This window comes from Maniola jurtina, chromosome 8, assembly GCF_905333055.1.
Source record: "Maniola jurtina chromosome 8, ilManJurt1.1, whole genome shotgun sequence".
Classification (NCBI taxonomy): domain Eukaryota; kingdom Metazoa; phylum Arthropoda; class Insecta; order Lepidoptera; family Nymphalidae; genus Maniola; species Maniola jurtina.
In genome coordinates, this window is record NC_060036.1 from 4,446,530 (window position 1) to 4,452,529 (window position 6,000).

A 6,000-nucleotide genomic window follows, 5' to 3' on the forward strand; every position below is an offset into this window, starting at 1 on the left:
AAAGAACACTTTCGCATTTATAACATGGGTAATGATGAGTTAAGATGGTAGAAAAATGAGCTAGGACCAACAGTATCTAAGTAGGTACCTACTTACCCCTCATTATCATCAAATATATGTATAGGTACTTAATCGTCATGTAAACTGCAGTTGATGATACAATACAGTACCTACGTCAAAAGGCCTCTAAACTCTTAGGTGGTAACCTTAGTGGTGATTGTGGGTGAACAATGGGTGCTCCAGAAGTGAAGAGAGTGAAGTCAAGCGCTAGCCTAGTACTTTTAAAAGAAGTAGGTATATAAGGAAATACAGTATTAAGTTGCTACTCTCCAATGACTTCTATATAGGTACTTAGAGGTCATTGCTATTCTCACACACAACACGATAGCTATCCCCATGAATAGGTACAGAGGCGGCCTCATAACAGCTGTTCTATTTGGTGGCAATTTTAGCGATTTCATCGCGGCGGCGGGCTCGTCCGCACTGCAGCGTGAAATCATCAGAATTGATATCAAGGATCAGTGGTCCCACCCAGCCACCCGCCTGTAGTTGCAGGCGGCGTTGACACCACTGAAGACGGCCATTTTCAAAAAAGTTTTGAAAAGAGCAACCGCCGAGTTTCTTCCCACACACGAAATACTTTCGAATAAAGTCTTTTGTTTAGTGAAAAAAAGAACTGTGCCGGATTAAATAAAAGATCTTTTAATGAAACAAATATATTTCATTACGAAATTAATTACCCAACAAATCCATTTTCAACACGTTTTCAAACCATTTTTCAATTATAATAGGAAAATGTGCTTTTAAGTGCCAAATTTTCATTTAACACACTAAAAAGTATGGTTACACGTATTGAGATCAGAACAATGTCGAAAAACATATTTAAAAAATGAACAGTCGCATCCGCTGTCCATCTTTAGTAACCATAATTTTTAGTAAATAATTTTATACGCCTAATGGTAACACTACGACACACACATTTATTGCACATTTAGAAATTTCGTGAAGTGTTTTTGTCTTTTTTTTTCTTAATTTTTAGAGATCCAAGACATTTACTATAATTTTGCACATCGATAATATTAATTGAAACAATATACACAATAGCAATTTTTAAGTGGCTTAATACATATCCAAAATATCGAACTATATCCTAAGTTACTTGGAAAATGGACAAGAGATTTAAAATCAATGGACTGTTCCGTAGATAAAAACTTTGACATGGTGTTTGTCAAATAAAACTTTAAAATCCCTATTAAAATGTTTGTCGTGTTAAAACTATAACACAGGTTTATCTGTTCAACAGTAATAATAATTATCTGAAATATACCAGTAAAAAAAATATATTATATAATAAGTATAACAGTAAGTATTACACTAACGTTGGCTTAAAATCAAGGAATCCGCCCATCGGATACATACCTACCATGCCGAAAACCACCGTGTGATTTTTTGCTTTGCTCGAAGCAATCAAATACCAATCTTCGATAAAAATACAATCAACGCTGTTAAGTTGACCAATACAATCGTAAGCGGTAGATTACATTAACTTCTGCTGAGAACTTATTAAAAACGAATTAATTAGGTATCAAAAAAATTAGGTAACAAAGATTAAGCTTACGAAATAAAAGTTACAGGTATTACATGTACGCTATTGTCCAAATGACGAATTCCTTGATTCGCAGATATATTAAATTAAAAACATTTTACAACAAAAACCTCTTTTTTAACTATCTATCAGAAATGAGACTATGAAGAGTCGACCTAAGCAACTGCCCGTAGAGTCATAAGCATTTATAAAATTGTACCATAGAAAGCTTATTGTTTTACAATTTTCGACATATTATTTTCATATTATAATAAGGCCATAAAACAAGTTAACACATTCATAATATAATGAGTGACCATCAATGAGTCAAACCAAATCATTAACTATCTAACTAGTGTATCAAATACATTATATAATAAATACTTACATAAAAAATTACTAAAACAGTATAAACAAAAACAAACTTACCTCTAACAAAAGATATAAACGGTTCAGCAGAAGTGTAAGTTCTATAACTGAGGTTCATTTAACATATTTTTTTAATCGCCAGACATTAAAATAAATTGATTCCTATCTAACCAAACATGTCAAACTCAAAACATCGTAGATACTTTGGTTTCCAAGAGACACGTAATACAAATTTTGTCTACAAATACTGTAAAATAAGAATATTACTTTAATAACTCGTTATAATAAAGAACACAATTCAAAACGGCGCGGTGTCAAAACTCTTGCCTGAGCATGAAAGGGCCTAAACATGAAAACCCTTACTCCTACCCTTAGCCATGTAGGTAAGCGATGTGTAGTGTTATTGGCACGTAAGTACCGAATTGTTTTCCGTATTAGAACGACTAGTATTGTACTTAAATCAAATTATTGCTGGTGTTGTTTGTATATTAAAATGTATTGTTCATATTTTATTAACTATGGAAGCTTCAATAAATAAAATGTCTCTGAAGAACAATATCTATCACATATCATTACACTTTGTAGCACCACGCGGTTAATAGACCCATCTACGTTATCTACACTTACCTCTATTCATTGTTTGTATATGGACATGTATAAAAATCAATACATCTGAAAAATAATTTAAGGTTGGTATATAAAACATTCTGTATAAGTTATGTTTAAAATTAAATAAACTCTCTTATTGTTTTATATCATAAAACTATTGAGACTGCGATTTGGCTTTTAAAAAGTTTAAAATTAATACCTATATATTAATTATAACATTACTTATTGACTGCGAAAGTTCTGGCCTACTTTACTTCTACCCGAAAATCAGTCTACGTTCAATCGTTGGCTAGGCTGCGGAGACACTGGCAGATTATCCGCAGGCCGAAACCCGCAACGCAACACAACAATCACTTTATCTCACTTTCCAACAATTATTATTTATTTATAAAACAACCAAAATTCACAAAAGGATCTCTTAATTTTCAATGTAAAGGCATTTGAATGTAAAGAATTGCCCATTAAAAACTGTTGACACATAATATTTGTGAACCAAAGACATCTTCCCAGCTATAATAATATGTAGACTCAGCAAAAATTATATTCTTTTGGATCATCAAAAGGTCTTATGCAGAAATAATTTAATTGAGTAGATTCCCATTAATTACACACACAACTTCGAAGTGACACCGATGCACGAACAAACAAACGAACGAAAATTCTATGACAAAAACTTTTAGCGTCTCTGTTAATAATTTGAAGTCTCCCATGAGAAGTCATCGGTTTTCGAATCTAGGCCCAGACCTTAGTAACGGGCCGCCATTTTTTGAACCATGCTGGTATATTAAAATAATATATCAACGGCAAAACCTCTAAAATTATACGGTTGCGTTGCGTTGCGTAGCCGTTGGATGCTAAGCCTTAAGCTGTTAGACAATACCGGTAACAACTAATAGTAATATCACAATTTTAGCAACCACCACAAGATTGTCCTTTAAACGTCCCATTAAAATTATCTTAATACACCGACTACACTAATATAGTTCAATATCTTTGTCCCTCCTCTCTCTCTTCATTTCGGTGATTGCTTTTCGGAAACCTTACAGAACATTGAAAAGATCTTATGTCAATTCATTATAAACATTTTTAAAGTCTTATTGATCGTTGTTATTCGATGTAAGTATTTATGGAAATGAGGATTACATCAACACTTTTATATCGAACGTTTTAACTTATAATATTATCGACTACAGAAAAATCGACGCGGCAAGACTTTATTGTATAAATAGTGGTGCAAAAATCTTGTCAAATAAAAAAGTTCATCCAGGGAACACAAATTTGTACCAAAGAAATCGCAGTGCAGAATCAATTAGACGAGATAAGTTTTAATGCTTAAATCGACAGCATTGTGTGTTTCTTCGAGAAATGCTGCAGAAAATCGTCGACGTAGCGCCGCCGTTAAATCGTTTGATTATTTCTGCACACCAAAACGACACAGAATAGACAGTAACTGGACGGAGATATAGATTATGTAAAACGCCTCAAAATTGTGGGCTGTTTTAAATTATAAAAACACGTGTCTCTCACATCGACTTCATGCAAATCTCTGATGCCTTGAAAAGCTCTCCCACAACTTTGACCACAACAAACAATATCGACGTTCAATATAAATAATGCCCAACGGCTACAATCCACGGTTAAATTAAAGATCGGCGAAAGTTTAATATAAATAAAATCTGTGGCCTAGAGTCACACATAAAAATAATTATTTTAGTTTGGAAATGAACGATCTCAGAGCTTTCAAATTTTTTAAGACAATCTACTGCATACAATGTCCACATTGTTGCTAATTCTGAACCACACAATATCTAAACTAAACTTAATTTACCGGTCTAGATCTAGCGCTATCCTTTTTCGCAGGGAATTATGTAAGGGATAGTAATATATTTAGACCTGCACTTTACTTTTTAGTTCAATTATGAGATTGTGCAGAATTGACACCAATGTCGCAAAAATGGATACACGCTAAATTACTTAGGTATAAAAACAAAATCTAAACAGAGGTAGGTAGGTGTATCAAATAAAATTGTACAAATATCACGGGCAAAAAATTAAAAATAAATATAGGTATGATTAGTTTTGTTTCGTAATACCTATATTACGAAAAAAAATATTAAACATTTTTTGCAACAAAGGCGACGTAGCAGAAATTAACCGAAGAAATAGATAAACGTGTATCCGACTTTTATTTGTATGAAGTAACTCTGCCCTGACTGCTCTAAAGTGGTTTTGTCTCCAATTGATAAATAATAATAATTTAAACGAAAGAATTCACTTAAAATCTAATTTATCACAATTTTCCTGGTTTCAGCACATATTTACAAAAAAATTGCTGTGCTCGATATAATATTATTTTTAGAATCTGAATTTAAATTACATTATAAAGTAATAAGTTATGCGAACATGTTCATTATAAAGAAGACCACACCGATATTAAACACTACAAGAATCCAACGTAATCACTCAAAGAAACCGTTGTGACGGACTGTACCTATTTATTTTCATATTTTATGTTTTAGTTCGTATGTAAAAAGTATATTTTCAAAAACTATAGTATTGGAGTACATATGTGTATAAGAAACATAACGTATTTCATGAGTCCCTTTGAGTGATTATCGAGCTTATTATATAAGACACTAATTTACACCACAACATCAAGTAACTACGGCTGATATAATTATAAAAACAGTCAACATCAATTTTGAATGATTAATATTTTTTTTTATAAATTTGACGTAAGTAATGGCAAATATCTACACACACGCATTTTAATGCGTTCCATAACTTCGACGGCATGTCGTTGACATGCCCTAAAATAGTACGATGTTTTAGATTGGAAATTCACTGAAATTATGTCAGACTTTAAATTAGCATGCACTTAATGCCAAATTTATTATCAGAGTATTTCGGTAGTAAAAAAATAAAAATAATTCAGAGTATTGCTTCTCGTTTTATACTAAAAGTTTTTTCTACTACCTAAATATTACTTATAATAATATCCCTCTGGCAAATACAATTATTTTTTATTATTATAAATACATTGTTCATTTAACTGTATTCGTGTATAACAAACTAAAAATACAAAAGAAATTTTTAAAACTCCCACACCAGTAGCGACTAAAATGTGAACGTAATAAAATGGTAGGTAACCTAATTATTATTATTCAAGCATTAGTTTCTAGTTTTTTTCATCCTTTTTGTTTTTTAGGGCCCAACCATGGGCCAACATTCAGTATCATAACTCATAAGCCAAAATTGGCTTATGGGAGCTTTTATAAAGAATTTGCTAGAAGTCATGTATATATAGAGTTAAAGACTTTAATAATAAGTATTATGGTTTCGAACTATGATTGAGAAATGTCGTTTCGATTGCGGGTATTTGCGTGATGTGCCGTGTGCGCACAATCAAAAATAGACAAACTAATCTATACATACAT